Here is a 20,649-nt window from a genome sequence, read left to right as displayed (position 1 = left end):
TAACATTTTCCTTCTATTTACTTTCTTTGAAAATTTCTATACATTCTTCAAGTTTTCTGCTGAAATGCTACTTTCCTGTGAAGACATCCTTTTGCTAAGCATCCATACCCCTAATAACTTTGTTATAGGATACTTCTATTAAAGCAATTATCTAAATTTCCAGTATTATAATTATAATTCCTCTCCTTTTCCACTAGAGGGCAGAGACAGCTTTTTTCCCCATTTTTATTTCTAGCACATACCATGAGACTTAAAATAACTAGCCAAGCAACTGTATTTGTTAATTAAGATGACTCTTAATCAATGATGCATTCTAGATCCCTTCCCAGGGTTGCAATTATTGCACTGGTGGAAGTAATCAGCTTTCTATAAGTTGTGCAATTTGGGTTTAAAAATAACTCCAGGCTGACCTCTCCTTTCAGTAACAAGGCATCCTCCAATGACTGCAGGCACTTGTGAAGAATCGGAACACACCTGTGACTGCTAAGATGACAAGTGAACTCAGGTTGTTGGCTCCGTCTTTTGAAATCAGTCCTGCAGAAAATACAAATTAAGACGTAAGCATAGGCTCCAGGAATTAACCATCATTACCACCACCTCTGTAGGAAACCCTGGGGAAAACTAGAGTCTCTTGCACTAAAATGTGTGAAAAGGGGTGGGGGAAGATGGGAGTGGGGAGAGCAGGGGAAAGTAGGGAAGACTATGGTCTGGGCAGAGGGTGGCAGTGAGAGTGAAGAAAGCCTTCTTCTTTTTTTTTTTTTTTTTTTTTTTTTTTGAGACAGAGTCTCACTTTTGTTGCCCAGGCTGGAGTGCAATGGTTTGATCTCAGCTCACTGCAACCTGTGCCTCCAGTGTTCAAGCGATTCTCCTGCCTCAGCCTCCCGAGTAGCTGGGATTACAGGCATGTGCCACCATGTCCAGCTAATTTTGTATTTTTAGTAGAGACAGGGTTTCTCCATGTTGGTCAGGCTGGTCTCGAACTCGCAACCTCAGGTGATCCACCTGCCTCGGCCTCCCAAAGTGCTGGGATTATAGGCATGAGCCACCATGCCCAGCCCAGAAAGGTTTCTTAAAATTCTGCTTTCCCCTTTCTGCAGGTTTGCTTTGGAAGAGTTGTTGCTTTTTGCTTCACAGTAAAACTAGTGGCAACATCCTAGACCTGTGGATGGTATCTATGGAGGCTGTGTCAAGGACCTCCAATACTTGCTTCTAACAACTGTATAATACTCAACTATTATTATTTTTTTTTTGAGACAGAGTTTCACTCATGTTACCCAGGCTGGAGTGCAATGGCACGATCTCGGCTCACCGCAACCTCCGCCTCCTGGGTTCAGGCAATTCTTCTGCCTCAGCCCCCTGAGTAGCTGGGATTACAGGCACGTGCCACCATGCCCAGCTAATTTTTTGTATTTTTAGTAGAGACGGGGTTTCACCATGTTGACCAGGATGGTCTCGATCTCTTGACCTCGTGATCCACCCGCCTCGGCCTCCCAAAGTGCTGGGATTACAGGCTTGAGCCACCGCGCCCGGCCTACTCAATTATTTTATCTGCTGCATCCTACTATACACTTTACTAATGCTATACACAGTTTGTCCCCAAATTCCTTGTCAGTATTCCTCCAAAAAAAAATTTTTTTTAGACAGGGTCTCCTTCTGTTGCCCAGGATGGAGTACAGTGGCACAATTATGGCTCACGCCCCTGGACTCAAATGATCCTCCCACCTCAGCTTCCCAAGTAGCTGGGACTACAGATATGCACTACCATGCCTAATTTTTCTTTTTTTTTTTTTTTTAGAGACGGGGTTTCACCATGTTGGCCAGGTTGGTCTTGAACTGCTGACCTCAGGTAATCCACCTGCCTTGGCCTCCCAAAGTGCTGGGATTACAAGTGTGAGCCACCATGCCTGGCCTACCATGCCTAATTTTTAAAACTTTTTGTAGAGATGGGGGTCTCACTATGTTGCCCAGACTGGTCTTGAACTATTCGTGGACTCAACTGATCCTCCTGCATTGGCCTCCCTAGCTGTTGAGATTACAGTTGTGAGCCACCACACTCAGCTTTATCTCTTTTTCTGCTTAAATTAGCTAGTTAGTGTTTGGTTTTTGTCACTATTAATGCTGACCACTAGTGGAAACAAACCTGGAAGAAAAGTATTAGGAGGTTTTAAAATAAACCAGACAAAACACAGTGATGATGTGGGCAAGGACATTTGAGGTATAAGAGTTGTTGGGCTAGGGATATATTTTGGACATAAAGAGGACAGGAAAGGGAGGAAAATAAAGTAATCAAATGCGACTTCTAGGTTTTGGCCACAGCAACTGTAATGAATCGTGGGTCATTTACTGAGATGGGAAAAAATAAAATGGAATTTTTTATTTTTATTTTTAGAATAGAAATGTAAGTTCTGTTTTTGGGGTGGGTGTGGTGGCTCATGCCAGTAATCCTAACAATTTGGAAGGTCAAGGCGGGTGGATCACCTGAGGTCAGGAGTTCAAGACCAGCCTGGCCAACATGGTAAAATCCCATCTCTACTAAAAACACAAAAATTAGCTGGGCATGGTGGTGCACCAGTAATCCCAGCTACTCAGGAAGCTGAGATGTGAGAATCACTTGAACCTGGGAGGCAGTTGTTGCAGTGAGCTGAGATCATGCCACTGTACTCCAGCCTGGGTGACAGAGTGAGACTCCATGTCAAAAAAAAAAAAAAAAAAAAAAAAGTTCTGTTTTGGTCATGTTATGTTTCTGGAGACTCCTATAAGATACCCAAGTAGAGATGTCATATGTGTCTGGAGTTCAGTGCAGAAGTCTGGACCTGCAGACTTATAAAATCAGCAACATAAGTATTTTTTTTCTTTTTTTAGAAACTCGATGTTTATTTTCCATCAATCTTATTTCCATGTTTCTTAAGGGCCCACAAAAGAACAGCTTAAGACCATTCAGTGGTTGCTCCTACCCATTCAGTGGCCTGAGCAGTGGAAGCTGCGGACCAGTCTTCCGTGGCAGGCTAGGCGCTCCAGTCTTCAGTAGGGAAATGCTGGATAGGCACAGAGGGCACCTGCATGCCTTCAGACCAGTCGGCAACCTCTGGCTGAGTAGCAGTGAACTCAGGAACTAGAGCAGTCCGTTCGCCCTGAAATTCCTCCTTGGTCACAGCCTTTTCAGCAGCAGCCTGCTCTTCTTTTTCAATCTCTTCAGGATTTTTGTAGAAGTAGAGATCAGGCATGACCTCCCATGGGTGTTCACAAGAAATGGTGCCACGCAGGTGCAAAACTTCCCGAGCCAGCATCCACCACATCAAACCCACTGAGTGAGCTCCCTTGTTGCATGGGATGGCAATGTCCACATAGCGCAGAGGAGAATCTGTGTTGCAATGGTAGGTAGGTTAACATAAGATGCCTCTTATGAGAGGCTGGTGGTCAGCCCTTGGGTCAGCCGTGGCTCCTGGAAGGCTGCCTGGATCTGGTTGGTGAAGGTTCCAGGAGTGAAGTGGCCAGCAATTGGAGGGGCTCCAGTGGCAGCAGCAAACTTCAGCAAGGCCCTCTGGCCAGTATTCCTGGAGGATATAACACTGACATCAGTAGGGTTTTCAATGGCAACAATGGCACGAGCTGCCAGGATAAGCTTCTCCCAGGTCCTCTTCAGATTTATGATGTAGATGCCATCACTCTGCCTTTTATAGACATACTGTTCCATCTGGAAGACTGCAGTTAGAATTGCCATGTTGGGTCATGAGTGACCTTGAGGATGGAAGTTTTGCCCTAAGAACAGCAGAGGAGGAAGACAGAAGGAGCCTGGGTCCCTAGTGACTATATGGAACTATATCTACTTCTGGACTTTTTTTTTTTGAGACAGAGTCTCACTCTGTCACCAGGCGCCAGGCTGGAGTGCAGTGGTGCAACCTCAGCTCACTGCAACCTCCGCCTCCCAGGTTCAAGCAATTCTCCTGCCTGTAGCTGGGATTACGGGGGTGCACCACCACGCCCAGCTAATTTTTTTGTATTTTTAGTAGAGACGGGGTTCACCATGTTGGCCAGGATGGTCTTGATCTCTTGACCTGGTGATCCGCCCACATCCGCCTCCCAAAGTGCTGGGATTACAAGTGTGAGCCACCATGCCTGGCCACTTCTTTCATATAGAAGAAAACAAATCTTATTTTATATATGCTGCTTTAATTTGGGTTTTCTGTTATATATGACTAGACCTAATTCCCACTGACATAGAAGGAGAGCAAATAAAAGAGGCAATGCCATGATAGAAAAAAAAAAGGTGTTTTTTTTTTTTAATTGACAGATAACATTGTGTATGTACAACATGATATTTTAAAGCCTATATATATAGTGGAATGGCTAAATCAAGCTAATTAACCTGGAATTTCTCACATAGTTGTCATTTTGTGGTGAGAACACTTGAAATTAACTCTTAAAATGTTTCAAGAATACAATGTATTTTTATCAACTGTAGTCACCATGCTGTATGATAAATATTTGAACTTATTTCTCCTATCTAACTGAAATTTTGCATCCTTTGACCAACATCTCCCCAACTCCCTTTCTACCACAGCACTAACCCTTGGTATCCGCCATTCTACTCTCGACTTCCATGAGTTTAATGTTTTTAGATTCCCCACATGCATGAGATCATGTGAGATTTGTCTTTCTGTGCCTGGCTTATTTAACTTAACAGCATATCCTCCAGGTTCATCCATGTTTTTCTTTTTCTTTTCTTTTTTTTTTTTTTTTAAAGACGAGGTTTCAACATGTTGGTCAGGCTGGTCTTGAGCTCCTGATCTCAGGTGATCCGCCGGCTTTGGCCTCCAAAGTGCTTGGATTACAGGCGTGAGCCACCACGCCCGGCCCATCCATGTTTTTCAAATGACAGGATTTCCTTCTTTTTAATGGCTTGGTAGTATTCAATTGTATATATACACCACATTTTGTTTATCCATTAATCCATGGATAGCACTTGGTTTACTTCCATGTGAGTGGTACTACCATGAACACAGGTGCACACAAATATCTCTTTGATATCCTGATTTCAATTCTTTTGAATTTATACCCAGAAGAGGAATTGCTGGATTATATGGTAATAGTATTTTTACATTTTTGAGGGACCTTGATATGGTTTGGGTCTGTGTCCCCAACTAAATCTCATATGGAATTGTAAACCTCAGTGTTGGAGGATGGGCCTGGTGGGAGGTGATTGATCATGGGGGTGGATTTCCCCCTTGCAGTTCTTGTGATAGTTTTTGCAAGATCTGGTTGTTTAAAAGTGTGTAGCATGTCCTCCTTCACTTTCTTTCTCCTTCTCCCACGTGCTTACTTCCCCTTCACTTTCTACCATGATTGTAAGTTTCCAGAGGCTTCCCCAGCCATGCTTCCTGTACAGCCTACAGAACTGTGAGTCAACTAAACCTGTTTTCTTTATAATTACCCAGTCTCAGGTAGTTCTTTATAGCAGTGGGAGAAAGGACTAATACAGACCTCCATACTCTTCTCCATAATGGCTGTATTAATTTACATTTCCACCAACAGTGTGCAATGGTTATTATCTCTTCACATTCTCACCAACACTTACCTTTGTCTTTGATAACAGCCATTTTAACAGATGTGAGGTGATAGCAATTTCTGTGGTTTTAATTTGCATTTCCCCACTGAGTAAAGGGATGTTGAGCATTTTTTTTTTTTTTTTTTTTTGAGATGGAGTCTCGCTTTGTCACCCAGCCTGGAGTCCAGTGGCACAATCTTGGCTCACTGCAACCTCCACCTCCCAGGTCCAAGAGATTCTCCTGCCTCAGCCTCCTGAGTAGCTGGGACTACAGGTGCATGCCACTATGCCCAGCTAATTTTTTGTATTTTTAATAGAGATGGGGTTTCACTGTGTTAGCCAGGATGGTCTCTATCTTCTGACCTTGTGATCCACCTGCCTCAGGCTCCCAAAGTTCTGGGATTACAGGTGTGAGCCACCATATCTGGCCAGTGAGCATTTTCATATACCTGTTGACAATCTTCTTTTGAGAAATGTTTATTCAGGTCCTCTGCCTATTTTTCTCCTGTTTCCTAGGCTGGAGTTCAATGGTACAATCTCAGTTCACTGCAACCTCCGCCTCCTGGGTTCAAGCGATTCTCTTGCCTCAGCCTCCTGAGTAGCTGGGACAACAGGGGCGTGCCACTACGCCTGGCTAAGTTTTGTATTTTTAGTAGAGATGGAGTTTCACCATGTTGGCCAGGCTGGTCTTGAACCCCTGACTCCATTTCAGGTTTGATAATTTGTTAGAGCAGCTTCTAGAATCAGGGAAACACTTACTTAATATTTACTGATTAGAAAGAATATTATAAAGTATACAGATGAACAGCCAGATGAAGAAGTACATAGAGCAAGGTATGGGGAAAGGAGCATGGAAGCTACTTGTCTCTTGGGGCCACCCCACTCTTCAGTGTTCAGCAATCCTGAAGCACTCCAAGCACCATTCTTTTGGGTTTTTATGAAGGCTTCATTACATAGGTATGATTGATTCCTTGACCATTGGTGATCAATGCAACCTTCAGCTCTTCTCCCCTCATGGTGGTGGCAGAGGCAATGGCTGAAAGTTCCAACCCTCTAATCATATAGTTGGTTCCCCAGCATCCAGCCCCCATCCTAAGGTTGTCCAGCCCCCAGCCACCAGATCTCATTAGCACATGAAAGACACTTATCACTTTGGAGATTCTGAGGATTTATTTCTTAAGTCACCAGTATTCATCAATTCCTCTTGGTTCTTGTTATAATTCCCTATGCTTAGAGGTCATATGGAAAAATGTTACATCCAATGTCTTTGGGTTGGCTCTCTAGCAGACTCAAAACTTGCAGCTGGTTGGGAACCCACTGCCTCAGCTGTGTGACCATTCTTAATATTAGGCAGAAACCTGTCTTCAGGTTAGGTTCTACCTATTGGTAGCTATTCTGCTCTCTGGAGTCACATAGGTCTTTTTTTTTTTTTTTTTTTTTAATGGAAGTCTCATGAGATCTGAGTTTGTTGTTGTTGTTTTTCCCCCATAGATCTTTATATACGGTGATCATTTTCATTTCACCAAGTTTTCTCTTCAGGCTAAACAACCACTAGAATGATGTTTTTCAGTGTAGTTTCTTTTGCTTCAGGATCAACTAAACATCTTGTAAAATAAATAAATAAATAAATAAAAATTAAAAAAAAAAGACAATTCTTGAGTTCGAGTCCCTTAAATATGAATCAGCATCTCTGGGATGGAGCTCCAGAATTTGCATTTTTAACTAACTTACCAAGGGATTCATCTGCCCCCTAATGTTTTAGAAACATTATGGTCCCTAGACTTACTAAACTATGTAAGTTTACATAGTTTACTAAGCTTAGGGACCATACCACTCTTGCTCACCACTGTAATCCCCACACTTAGCACAATGCCTAGAATGTAGTGCTTGATAATTATAGATTGACTGACTGAATGGATGCATTCTGGCAATTGGTATTGATTATCTCTTGGGAATCAATCAATTGGTACTGATTATCTAATGTTTCCTTTACCTTAGGGCAATGATTCTCAAACTTTTTGGTTTCAGGACCATAAAGAGTTTACCACAGAAACTTCTAGAAAATACAAGACTATACAAGCACATTTTCTGTTAGCTCTTAGAGTGATGATGTTATCACATGCCTTGTAGCCTGTGGAAATCTCCTCTGCATATTCAGAATGAAAGTAAAATAGGCAAAACAAAACAAAACAAACAAATAAATTTGGTATTAGGCAGGGCACAATGGCTCACACTTGTAATCCCAGCACTTTGGGAGACCAAGGCAGGCAGATCACTTAAGACCAGGAGCTCAAGACCAACCTGGCCAACATGGAAAAATCCTGTCTCTACCAAAAAAATATGAAAATTAGCTGGGTGTGGTGGCACATGCCTGTACTCCCAGCTGCTCGGGAGGCTGAGCTATGAGAATCACTTGAATCTGGGAGGTGGAGGTTGCAGTGAGCTGAGGTCGCACCACTGCACTCCAGCCTGAGCAACAGAGCAAGATTCTGAAGAAAAAAAAAAAAAAGAAAAAGGAAATCTTGGTATTATTATGAAAATTTAGATTTGACCTCCTAGACTTCTTGAAAGGACTACACTTTGTGAACTACTGCCTGAGGGGATATTTTGGCTGTAAAGGCAGTATAACATAGTGGTTCACAGCATGAATTCCAGAGTAAAGTCACATGCATACAAATTGGCTCTGTCACTTACTAGCTATGTGACATTAGAAATCTGAGACATTACTCAACCTTCCTGTGCTTCATTTTTCTTATCTGTGAAACAGAGCTGATAACAGTGCTTGTTTCTTAGGGGTACTGCAAAGACAAAATGAGTTAAAACACTAAAATGCTTAGGACAGTGCCAAATATATATTAATACTAAGCATAACAAAGGTCTATGCAAATATTGATATTAACAATGAGATTATCTTTATTACTATTATATATACTACATGATTGTGCATAACTGTTATTACCTAAGGTCTCTTCTGAAGGCCTTTTCATGAACACAAACCACACTTGCAGCTCATTTTTCCTGCAACCCAGTGGCCAGCCAAAATCAGAGGCCACAAATTTGGACAACAGCTTTCTTATTCCTTTTCTGAGTTATTTTTAAACTCCGTGGCTCCGTGTCTTGCAAAAGCAACTTTATTGCAAAAGCAACTTTTTGTCTGTACCTCATATTATAATTTTGTGATGTCCTCATTCTCTTCCATTTTTGAAAGATACTCCTCAGCTAGACATGGTGTTTGGCACCTGTAGAATCAGCTACTTGGAAGGCCTAAGTGGGAGGATCCAGGCAAGAGGAACTCTTGAGGCCAGGAGATCAAGGCTGCAGTGGGCTATGATTTTGCCACTGGACTCCAGCCTGGGTGACAAAGGAGACTCTGTCTTTAAAGCAAAAGATACTTCTCTTCTACAATAATAACATCTTTGACTTGGCTAGACAACTATGCAAGAAGTTTTTTTTTTTTTTAACTTTTTTTTCCCCTAGCCCTTTGAACCACCATGCCTGGCCTATTTTTATTCTTTAGAGGCAGAGTCTCACCACGTTGCCCAGGCTGGCCTTGAACTGCTGGGCTCAAGTGATCTTCTCTCCTCAGACTCGTGAATAGCTGGGGTTATATATGGACAACACCACACTTGGTCAGCATCTTATTGTTTTCTTTATTTTTTAGAGATGTTGTCAGGGGGAGGAGTTCTTACTGTGTTGCCCACACTTGTCTTGAACTATTGGCCTCGATGGATTCTCCTGCCTTAGCCTCTCAAGTAATTGAGATTACAGGTGTGAGCTATATGCCCAGCTCAGATTTTTAAAACATGTCTAAGCACATGTTTACTGGTCTCTCTGAACATCCTCCTCCTCACTCTTCATCCTTCATTTTAATAATTTCTAAATAGTTTAGTTATTTATCTTTAAAACTCTTTCAACTTTACCTCAACTAAAGTTTTCATTTAACCCCCAAGAAGAATTTTTGGGCTAGGCACAGTGGCTCATGCCTGTAATCCCAGCACTTTTGGAGGCTGAGGCAGATGGATCACTTGAGGTCAGGAGTTCGATGTCAGCCTGGCCAACAAGGTGAAAACCCATCTCTACTAAAAATACAAAAATTAGCCAGGTGCAATGATGCACACCTGTAAACCCAGCTACTTGGGGGGTTGAGACAGGAGGACTGCTTGAACCTGGGAGGTGGAGGTTGCAGTGAGTGGAGATTGTGCCACTGCACTCCAGCCTGGGAGACACAGAGAGACTCTGTCTCAAAAGAAAAGAAAAAAAAAGAGAATTTTTGGCTCAATATATTGATAACATTGAGCTCAATATATATATATATATATATATATATATATATATATATATGAGAGTATCTTTTAAAAAATATTTTAAACTCAGATTAATATATTAAAAAAATATTTAAAACTCAGCCAGGTGTGGTGGCTCACGCCCGTAATTCCAGCAGTTTGGGAGGCTGAGGTGGGTAGATCACCTGAGGTCAGGAGTTCAAGACCATCCTGGCCAATATGATGAAACCTCACCTCTACTAAAAAAACAAAAATTAGCTAGGCGTGGTGGTGGGCACCTGTAATCCCAGCTACTTGGGAAGCTGAGGCAGGAGAATCACTTGAACACAGGAGGAGGAGGTTGCAGTAAACTGAGATTGTATCACTGAGGAACAAGAGCAAAACTCCATCTCAAAAAAACAAGAAAAACAAACAGACAAAAAGAAAAATATTTAAAAGATTTTTAAATATTTAAAATATTTAAAATATTTCATAAAGATTATGAAAGTAACATAGGGCCAGGTACAGTGGCTCATGCCTATAATCCCAGCATTTAGAGAGGATGAGGTGGGTGGATTGCTTGAGTCCAGGAGTTTGAGACCAGACTGAGCAACATGGTGCAATCCCATCTCTACCAAAAATACAAAAAATTAGCTGGGCATGGTGGCGTATGCCTGTTGTCCCGGCTACCCAAGAGACTGAGGTGGGAGAGTCACCTGAGCCCCGAGGTCAAGGCTGCAGTGAGCTGTGATTGCGCCACTGTGCTCCAGAACCTGGATGACTGAGTGATCCCTTGTTAAACACACACACAAATAAAAGAAAATATAAAAATTAAAACAAAACAACAAAAAAAGTAACATATTCACTAGAAAAATTTTGAAAATATATTTTTTAAAAAGTAAATAAAATTCACCTATGATCACCCCTTTGAAACATAATCACTAGTAACATATTGGTATATATTCTTTCCGTAGGTTTTTTTCTAATCAGAATGTGTATTTTTGCAATAAAATTGGGATCGTTCAAATACAGTGTTTTGGTTTAATAATATACAAATATATGATGGCCACTTCCCCTACTTTATTAGATATTATTCTACAGCATGTTTTAAAAGGACTCAAGTAATCCAGGATTGATGTAGAAGAATTAGAATATTAGTCCTAAATGACCACCCATGGACAACTAGAGTAATTTGATATTTATCTTTTCACACTTTTTTTTTCTGTGCATGTACTTCTAGAACAACAAGACCAACTATTTCTACTATTTACTTATTTTTGAGACAGGGTCTCACTCTGTTGCCCAGGCTAAAATGCAGTGGCACGATCTCAGCTCACTCCAACCTTTGCCTCCCAGGTTCAAGCAATTCTCCTGCCTCAGTCTCCCAAGTAGCTGAGATTACAGGCATGTTGCCTAATTTTTATATTTTTGGTAGAGATGGGTTTTCACCGTGTTGGCCAGGCTGGTCTTAAACTCCTGGCCTCAGGTGATTTGCCCATTTCAGCCTCCCAAAGTGCTAGGATTACGGGCATGAGCCACCGTGCCCAGCTCTCTACTGTTTTGTAAGATGTTTTCTTTTTTTTCCCCCTGTGGTAAAATTAACATAATATAAAATTTACCATTTTATCATCTTAAAGTGCACAATTCAGTGTGGCATTTAGTACATTCGCAATGTTGTGCAACATCATCATTACCTACTGTAGTTCAATAAAATTTTTATCATTTTAAAATTCCATAACCATTAAGCAGTTACTCCCCATTCTCTCCTTTCCCCAGCTCCTGCTAACCCTAATATGCTTTTCCATTTCCATGGATTTGTCTGTTTTAGATATTTCATATAAATAAAATTATGAAATATGTGGCTTTTTGTGTCTGCTTTTTTCACTTAGCATAATATTATAAGGGTTTATATACGTTGTAGCATGGTATAATAATAAATATGTCATTTTATCCTATGGATATATATCACATTTTGCTTATCCATTCATCTGCTGAAGGATATTTATGTGATTTCCATTCTTTGCTATTGTGAATAGTGCTGCTATGAATATTCATATGCAATTGAGCACCCATTTGGTATATACCTATGAATGGAACTGCTGGTCATATGGTAATTCTGTGCTTAACCTATTGAAGAACCACCAAAATATTTTCCACAGTGATTGCAGCATTGTACATCCCTACCAGCAATATAAGAGGGTTCCAATTTCTCCACATCCTTGTCAACACTTGTTATTTTCCTTTTTTGTGGAGATGGGGTCTCTGTTGCCCAGGCTGGAGTGCAGTGGTGTGATCATAGTTCATTGCAGTCTTGACCTCCCTGGCTCAAGGGCTCCTCCAACCTCAGCCTCCTGAGTAGCTGGAATTACAGGTACATGCTACCACACCCAGCTAATTTTAAATAATTTTTCATAGAGATGGGGTGGTCTCACCACGTTACTGGCCTTGAACTCCTAGGGTCCAGCAGTCCTCCCACCTTGGCCTCTCAAAGTGTTGGGAATACAGGTGTGAACCACCATGCTGGCCTATTTTCCATTTTTTAAAAATACCTCTTCTAGTGGGTGTGAAGTGGTAAGGTGGTATTGCATTGTAGTTTTGAACTGCATTCCCTACTCAACATCATTATCATGTCCTTGTTGGCAATTTGAATATCTTCTTTGGAGAAATGTCTATTCAAGCTATTTTCCCATTTAAAAATGGAATGCAGTATGCTTTTCACTTAAAAATATACTATGGGCTGGGTGCAGTGGCTCATGCCTGTAATCCCAGCACTTTGGGAGGCCAGGGCAGGTGGATCGCTTGAGGTCAGGAGTTCAAAACCATCCTGGCCAACATAGCAAAACCCCATCTCTACTAAAAATACAAAAATTTGAAGGGCCTGGTGGTGCACACCTGTAATCTCAGCTACTCAGGTAGCTAAGGCTTGAGAATTGCTTGAACCCAGGAGGCGAAGGTTGCAGTGAGCCGAGATAGCGCCACTGCACTCTGGCCTGAGTGACAGAACAAGACTGTCTCAGACAAAACAAAACAAAACAAAACAAAAAAAGTAAGTTACCTTACTGTTGGCTATCTAGACTGTTTGCCTTTTAAGCTTTTAAAATTAATTCCGTAATGTATGTTTCAGTAAGTAACTCCTTGCACATGTCCAAGGTTACTTCCGGGAAAAGTTTTCTTTTTCTTCTCCCAAGTTTCAGATATAATCAGTGTCATCCCCAACACAATACATCAAGGTATTTTATGCATTTAGAGGATATTTCCTGGTTAAGTGGAAAATTGGAAGGCTTCTAGAAGACCTGCATTGTAAGCAGCTTTATGGTGAAACATGCCATTTAGAAGTCTGGACCTTCTTTCTTCAGTTTGCTATAATCTATATTTACTGAGTGAAACTTGTATTGATTATTGGGACCCAGTTTCTTCCAGGGTTCTGGCTTATGTCTTCTGTCCCAACTAATATCCTGAATGAACAATGCCAGACGGGACATACAGCGCTGCTCCAGTACCTCCAGATTTAATAAATACGAAGGGGGATCAAGCGTGGATGCTTCTTGACCCTACTGAGGATCTGGTGGAGCATGGAAGCGGTGGCAGCCTCTGGTCTGAAAGGAGGGAACAAACTTGCCGGCCAGGCCCTGGATTAACTCCCTGCACTGTATTCCGGAGAAAAATTCTTAGAAGCAGAATGGCTGAGCCAATAGTAGGCAATTCTTAATCTGTAGATACAAGTCATTAAATTGCCTTCCATTAAAGTTATACCAATTTATAGTCCTACCAGAAATATAAGAAAGTGCCCATTTCCTTGCATAATCATCACCAATGGGTTTTATGCATTTGAAAATGTTAATTATCTGATTGGCATAAACTTGTACCTTATTGTTTGAATTCTTTTTATTTTTTTAGAGATGGAGTTTCACTCTATCCCCCAAGCCATGGAGTGTAGTGGTAAGATCATGGCTCACTGCAGCTGAAGGGTTCAGGAAATCTTCTGTCTCCTGAGTAGCTGGGACTATAGGCATGTGCCACTATCTCATCTAATTTTTTATTTGTAGAGATGGGATCTTACTATGTTGCCCAGGTTGGTCTAAAACTCTTAGCCTCAAGCGATCCTTCTGCCTTGGCCTCCCAAAGTGCTGAGATTATAGGCATGAATCTCCATGCCTGGCCTCTTTTTATTTTTTAGAGACAGAGTCTCACCACGTTGCCCAGACTGGCCTCAAACTCCTGAGCTTAAGCCATTCGCCCTCCTGAGGCTCCGGAGTAGCTGGGACTATATGTGCACAACACTGTACCTGGTCAGTATCTTAGTGTTTTAAATTGCATTTATTTAACTACTATGAATATAAATAATACTTCATAGATTCATTGGCCATTTAAATTTCTTTCTTTTTGGTAAATTGGCTTTTTTAAATCAATTTTTTATTCTTTTCATTAATACTAACAATCTTTTAGCTATATGTTATTTTCTGTTATCCTTCCTTCCTCAACTTTTCACTTGAACTTCACCATTATTGTGATTTTCTTTTTTGCATAAAAAGTTTAAATTTTTTGCTGGGCATGGTGGCTCACACCTATAATCCCAGCACTTTGGGAGGCCGAGGCAGGTGGATTATTTGAGGTCAGGAGTTCAAGACCAGTGTGGCCAACATGGTAAAATCCCATCTCTACTAAAAATATAAAAATTAGCAGGGCACGGTGGCATGTGCCTGTTATCCCAGCTATTTGGGAGGCTGAGGCAGAAGAATCACTTGAACCTGGGAGGTAGAGGTTGCAGTGAGCCAAGATCAGGCCACTGCACTCCAGCCTGGGCGACAGAGTGAGACTCTGTCTCAAAATAAATAAATAAATAAGTAGGAAAAAAAAAATTTTAACGTAAAATCTCTTAATCTTTTACGTCTCGACAACCAGTGTTATGGCATAAAAAGGCCTCATTTTTTTTCCTAGATTATATAAATATTTATCTATATTTTCTTCTCATATTTTTATGGTATTGATTTTTCCACTTAATAATCTAGAGTTTACTTTGGTATATGTCATATTATAGAAATGTCACCTTACGTTGTTCACAGTTATTCAGTTTCAACATCATTTATTTTTTAAAAATTAGACTACCATTTGCTGATAGGAAATAGTCTCATTAAAATAAATTAAATCTTTGAATATACTTGAGCTTTTTCATGGACTCTCTGTTCTGTTATCTGTCTATTCTAGTGCTAATAACATGCTGCTGTGATCTTAAAACATTTTTATAATGTACATTAATTGCCGAGAGATAAGGTCTATGACATACTCTTCTCATAAGAAGGTTTTGTTTGTTTTAGTTGTTATTGTTTATTTTCCAGATTCACTTTAGAATAACTATTGAGGACAAGGTAATAAATTTGAAGTAGCAGCTATGGAAATTGAGAGCCACTAATAGTGCATTATGGTGCACCTTTTAGGATCTAGTTGCAGTTAGAGATTGCAAATGTGTTGCAGCACCAGCAGCCATGTTTGAATGAATTTTTTCAATGGCACCATTGTTACCAATGTTTAACCAGAGACTGGATGACTATCAGAATGTTGTTCCATGTTGAGTAGAATGCCTTCTAAGGTTCTGCCCTAGTCCATTTGCACTGCTATAACAAAGTATCTGAGACTGGGTAATCTATAAACAATAGAAATTTATTTCTCACAGTTCTGGAGGCTATAAGGTCTAAGATCAAGGAGTCAGAAGGTGTGATATCTGGTGAGGACCTGGTCTCTGCTTCCAGGATGGTGCCTTGCTGCCGCATCCTCTGAAGGGAAGGACTGCTGTGTCTTAAGGTGGCAGACGAAACAGAAAGACAAAACGGAACTGGCTAATTCTCTTCAGCCCTCCTATAAGGGCATTGATCTGAAAGGTTCTAAAGGGACCTAATCATCTCCTAAAGGCTTTACCTTTTCACATCATCACCTTGTGGTTTAAGTGCCAACATATGAATTTTGGAGGGAGACAAATATTCAAACCATAGTAGGTTCCTTCTGACTTAGTCTATATATTAATTCTGCAAACATTTATCAAATGTCTCCTATATGCCATTCACTTAGCTAAGATCTGGGGTTACAAAGATGAATGAGGCCGGGCGCGGTGGCTCAAGCCTGTAATCCCAGCACTTTGGGAGGCCGAGGCGGGTGGATCACGAGGTCAAGAGATCGAGACCATCCTGGTCAATATGGTGAAACCCCGTCTCTACTAAAAATACAAAAAAAATTGGCTGGGCATGGTGGCGCGTGCCTGTAATCCCAGCTACCCAGGAGGCTAAGGCAGGAGAATTGCCTGAACCCAGGAGACGGAGGTTGGGGGGGACCTAGACCCCCCCATTCCACCCCCGCCTGGGAAAAAACAAAAAAAACCCCGACAAAAAAAAAAAAAAAAAAAAAAAAAAACAAAGATGAATGAAACATAGTTTCCATTTCAAAAGTCAACACATAATAATTTGAATAGGATATCTGAAGTATAGACTGGGCCAGGCAGTGGTCATGCCTGTAATCCCAGCATTTTGGGAGGCTGAGGCAGGTGGATCACCTGAGGTCAGGAGTTTGAGACCAGCCTGGCCAACATGGTGAAACCCTGTGTCTACTGAAAATACAAAAATTAGCCAGGCATGGTAGCATGCATCTGTAATCCCAGCTACTTGGGAGGCTGAGGCAGGAGAATCGCTTGAACCTGGGAGGTAAAAGTTGCGGTGATCTGAGATCGCGCCATTGGACTCCAGCCTGGGCAACAGAGTGAGACACTAACTAAAAAAAAAAAAAAAAATTGCTTTTTTTTTTTACTGTGTATAGAGTACTAAGGGAGCATTGAAGACTATAATCATGATGGTGATTGGAGAGGTCAAGGGAAGCTTCCCAAAGTGGATGAGTGCTGAGCAGAGGGAGTCCTGAAGAACAGGTGTAGGGCTAGGACTAGATACAACAGCTTAAATGAGGCATGGAAGTAAGAAATATGTATCCTGAAATAAGAATTTTTGACCGTTATTTTGACATCATATGACTTTGACTTCCCACTAGTGGTTTTGTGGCAGGCCATGTCTCACTAATGCAGGCCTCTATCACAACAGTTTCAGTACTGACTGAGTGGTTTCGTAAATATTAAAAACTAAAAAAAGCTGGTGGCCTTATACAAAGGCTGGAATATAACAAAAGCCCATCAAGAGTTTTGCCTATGCCTTTCTTGGGCCTTAAAGCATGACAAAATAATGAAGGAATTCTTAACAAGACCCATTTAGGATTAAACAAGTTTTATTGTGGGTCTGAAGAAACTCCGCAGGCCTCCATAAACAAGTTTTTTGGAGGTCTTAAAGAACTCCCCAAATCTCCGTGATTTAGCAAGAACAAGATAAGGGTAATCACCCCAAGACCTGGACCCATTTAGATTAAGTAAATTTACTGAGGCTTCAGAGGAAGGTCTTCAGGACTCAGACCTTAGTTATGGATTAAAATAAATTAATCACTTATGTCTTTAGATGAATGCACACTTACACACTGACATATAGCTTAGAAGATATATAAGCTCTGGAAAACTCTGTAATTTTGAGTTGGTCTAGTGATAATTTCCAGGCCTTCTCCCGGTAACAGGTTACAGAAATAAAACTCTCTTCCTCCCCTGTTCATCTGCATCTCATTATTGGGCCACGAGAAATAGCAGCCCAACCCTCAGTTTGGTCCAGGAACAGTTTTTTCATTGACATCTCACAAATGTGTGCAACAAACAGCCCTGACCCTCACCTAACCCATCACTGAGTCAGTGCTGTTATCATCATCAACCCTGGGATAATCAAAAAGAACAAGAAAAAAAAAGGAGGGGGAGGGAGAGACTGAAATGCAAGGATAAGATGAAGGAGTGTCATACATATTAATTAATAATTTAGTCCTCGCTTCAGCAGTACATATGTTAAGACTGAAACAATACAGAGAAGATTAGCATGGGCTGTAAGCAAGGATGACATGCAAATTCTTGAAGCATTTCATTTTTTGTGCAATACCAGAGATCATTTCACTAATTGCTGAGTGGCACTAAGGAAATGGTGTGAATCAAAGCAAAATGGGTGCCACACAGTATTCAATTGTGATTTTCACTACACAAGAAAAACAAATAGGCAATGTTCACTGGCTCTGGCCTGAAGGAGTCAAAGCTGAAGATGGATCCCCTTACCTCAGGCTGTGACAAATACCCAAGCCATGTCTTGGGACCTGCAGTGGCCCCTGAAGCCCAATTCGTATTCAAAGAACAAATAAGACAGACTCAAGAGTCCTCTGTTAAGAAGAAAAACATTTTTTGCATATAAACATGAAAATCAGAAAATCAGATACTGTTCAGGCTTTTTGCATCTAAGAATGATAAGGACCTGGGCTGGAATCTGTAAGCTGGCTATCATAGCTGTGTAATGTCAATAGAGGCCAGAGAGTGGTGACATTTGAGGACCAGTTCCAAGAAAAGACAAATATTTTGAAACTTAAATCAGAACTGGCTGATAAAGAAAATGTCAACAGATTCATGAGAAACAAAAATAATACAATGGTGGTAAAAATTGCATTCCTTTAAAACCTTCTAATGAACTGACCAATTCAACTACAGTAATTGTCACACATAAATTTGAGGATAATAAACTCTGAAGTTGTTACCAACTGAAGATGACCCCCAACGTCAACGTATGGCATTAACATAAGACATTTTACCATAACAATAATAGTAAACAGAAACAAATAATTGAAGAAAAACAAAAGCAAGAGGCTGACATACCCAAGAAGTCTGTGATGGAATCTTGTGGCCAAATTGTTCAGTCTAAGATTAATTCATTTAGAAAACCTCTACAAGACAAAGATGAGAGTTTTGCAACAACAAAGAAATTTTCAATTACTATTCCAAAAGCCACAGAGCCTCAGCCTATAAACACCAAAAGTGGAACAGCGAAAAGTAATAGAGCCTCAAATATGACTGCCACTGTTACCCACACAATGGGTGAGTTCAGTCGCTTGACCAGTGACAGTCCAATGACCACAACCAAGGAAAATTTAACAAGGGGATTTCATTATTTGCAACAAGTAAGGAGAATACTGCGGATAATTCCCAAAGCAGTTTCTCCTAGAACAAAGCTGAAAACAGGGCTTGTATTGAGCTGCTTAGCTCAGTCATCGTATGCAGAGGTAAAGTCATCGATTATGCTTCTTCATACATCACATGTATAGACAGTGGCAAATAAACTCCTCCTTGGGTGGGATTTTTTTGTATGGTAATGTGGGGAGTTTGCCAAATTAATCTCCAATTCAGAGGGCATCTCTGGATCCAATGAGTTTTGTTTTGTTTGTTCCTGGAACTTTTTGAAACAACAAAAATTCAAGGTGCAACAGTTATAAGCGTGTACTTGTTCACAGTGTGTGCAAGGACCCTGGGTTGCACTAAATGTAACCTGGGGTAAACCAAATGTAATGCTCACTAACTTTGTGCGATCTCTTATTAGAAATCATCCAATAATACCCAGGATACTATGAAAGAAGGCATCAGTAGAACTTCAGCTTTGTTTACAATCAGGAAAGTCTCATAAAATAGAATTACTACAATCAAAAACAGTTTTATCTAGTGTCAAAACCAGATCTTCTCAGGATATAGAAAAGAAGGCACAATCAAGAAGCATAGCATCTGATCTATTGGACAAAGGGTTGCCAAACCAAAGAAAGTTTTAAAAAGGTTAAAAAAAAAAAAAAAAAAAAAAGGGTGGGAAGCTGGGGAGAGATAGCAAGGGGAGAAATGCCAGATGTAGGTGATGGGGAGGAAGGCAGCAAATCACACTGCCACGTGTGTTCCTATGCAACAATTTTGCATGTTCTTCACATGTACCCCAAAACCTAAAATGCAATAAAATAAATAAATGGGAAAAAAAAAAAAAAAGGAGCATAGAATGTGAAATTGTAGCCAGGCCTGCTTCACCTTATTTTTTTTTAATTTATTTTTTTAGAGACAGGGTCTCATTACATTGTCCAGGCTGGTCTTGAACTCCCGGCCTCAAGGGATCCACCTACCTCAGCCTCCCAAAGTCATGGGATTACAGGTGTGACCCACCGCCCCCAACTCCTGCTTCATCTTCTAATGCCAAACTGATAGAAAAATCAAAACCTATTGACCAGTGAAGACATACTATAGCAAAACCAACTGCTGATAGTAGATCAACTCAATCCAAAGAAAATTCAGAAGAGAGAAAAGCTCATCTGAATGAGTGGAAAGCTGGCAAAGAAACAGTGCTGAAAAGGCCTCCTAACTCAATAGTTACCTAGTGTGAGTCTTAAGGACAAAATGAAAAACCATTTGGGTCCTTTTGGACTAGCATGGCAGAAAATGAACAAAAACTATTTACTGAAAAGGCAAGCAACACATTTTCTGAATGCCTAAACCTAATTAATGAGGGATGCCCAGAAGAAGAAATATTTGTCACACTGAACAACCTGATTAAAAATATTCCGGATGCCAAAAATCTTATAAAATACTGAATATGTCTTACATACACTGAACCAACACCAAGTCCTATTGAAAGTATTCTTGCAATCTATGAGAAGACCATTCTGTCAGGGGCTCAGCCTATTGAAGAGATGTGACACATAACTGTAGATATTCTAACAATAAAGAGTTAAGAAAATGTCAGTTTTGGAGAAAATACTGAGGAGGCTTGTGAAAACAAGGAACAGGTCCAAGAGGTCAACACTGAAGACACGGTGTTAATCTAGAGTAAGGAAAACCAGAAATGGGGAATAGACATTTTTTTATGCTTCCACAGACATGGAAGGGAACAGACATCATGGAAATGTGCTATTTAAAGATTCTGAAAAACAGCA

The 20,649-nt window shown here is 40.6% G+C and overlaps 1 non-coding gene and 3 pseudogenes across 1 annotated transcript; 2 read left to right on the top strand and 2 right to left on the bottom strand.

Moving 5' to 3' along the window:
- Positions 1 to 2,737: 2,737 nt before the first annotated feature.
- On the bottom strand, positions 2,738 to 3,695 carry LOC116528724 (annotated as a pseudogene).
- Positions 3,696 to 12,985: 9,290 nt separating this feature from the next.
- LOC116528640 lies at positions 12,986 to 13,799 on the bottom strand (annotated as a pseudogene).
- A 3,893-nt stretch (positions 13,800 to 17,692) lies between these two features.
- On the top strand, positions 17,693 to 17,799 carry LOC116528737. The gene has a single exon (XR_004259170.1). It is a non-coding gene; the product is annotated as a U6 spliceosomal RNA (small nuclear RNA).
- A 125-nt stretch (positions 17,800 to 17,924) lies between these two features.
- On the top strand, positions 17,925 to 20,649 carry LOC116528659 (annotated as a pseudogene).

This window comes from Sapajus apella, unplaced genomic scaffold, assembly GCF_009761245.1.
Source record: "Sapajus apella isolate SASKATOON/1434 unplaced genomic scaffold, GSC_monkey_1.0 scaffold59, whole genome shotgun sequence".
Taxonomy (NCBI): domain Eukaryota; kingdom Metazoa; phylum Chordata; class Mammalia; order Primates; family Cebidae; genus Sapajus; species Sapajus apella.
The sequence above is the reverse complement of the archived record's forward strand: the minus strand, read 5'-3'. Positions and strand labels throughout refer to the sequence as shown.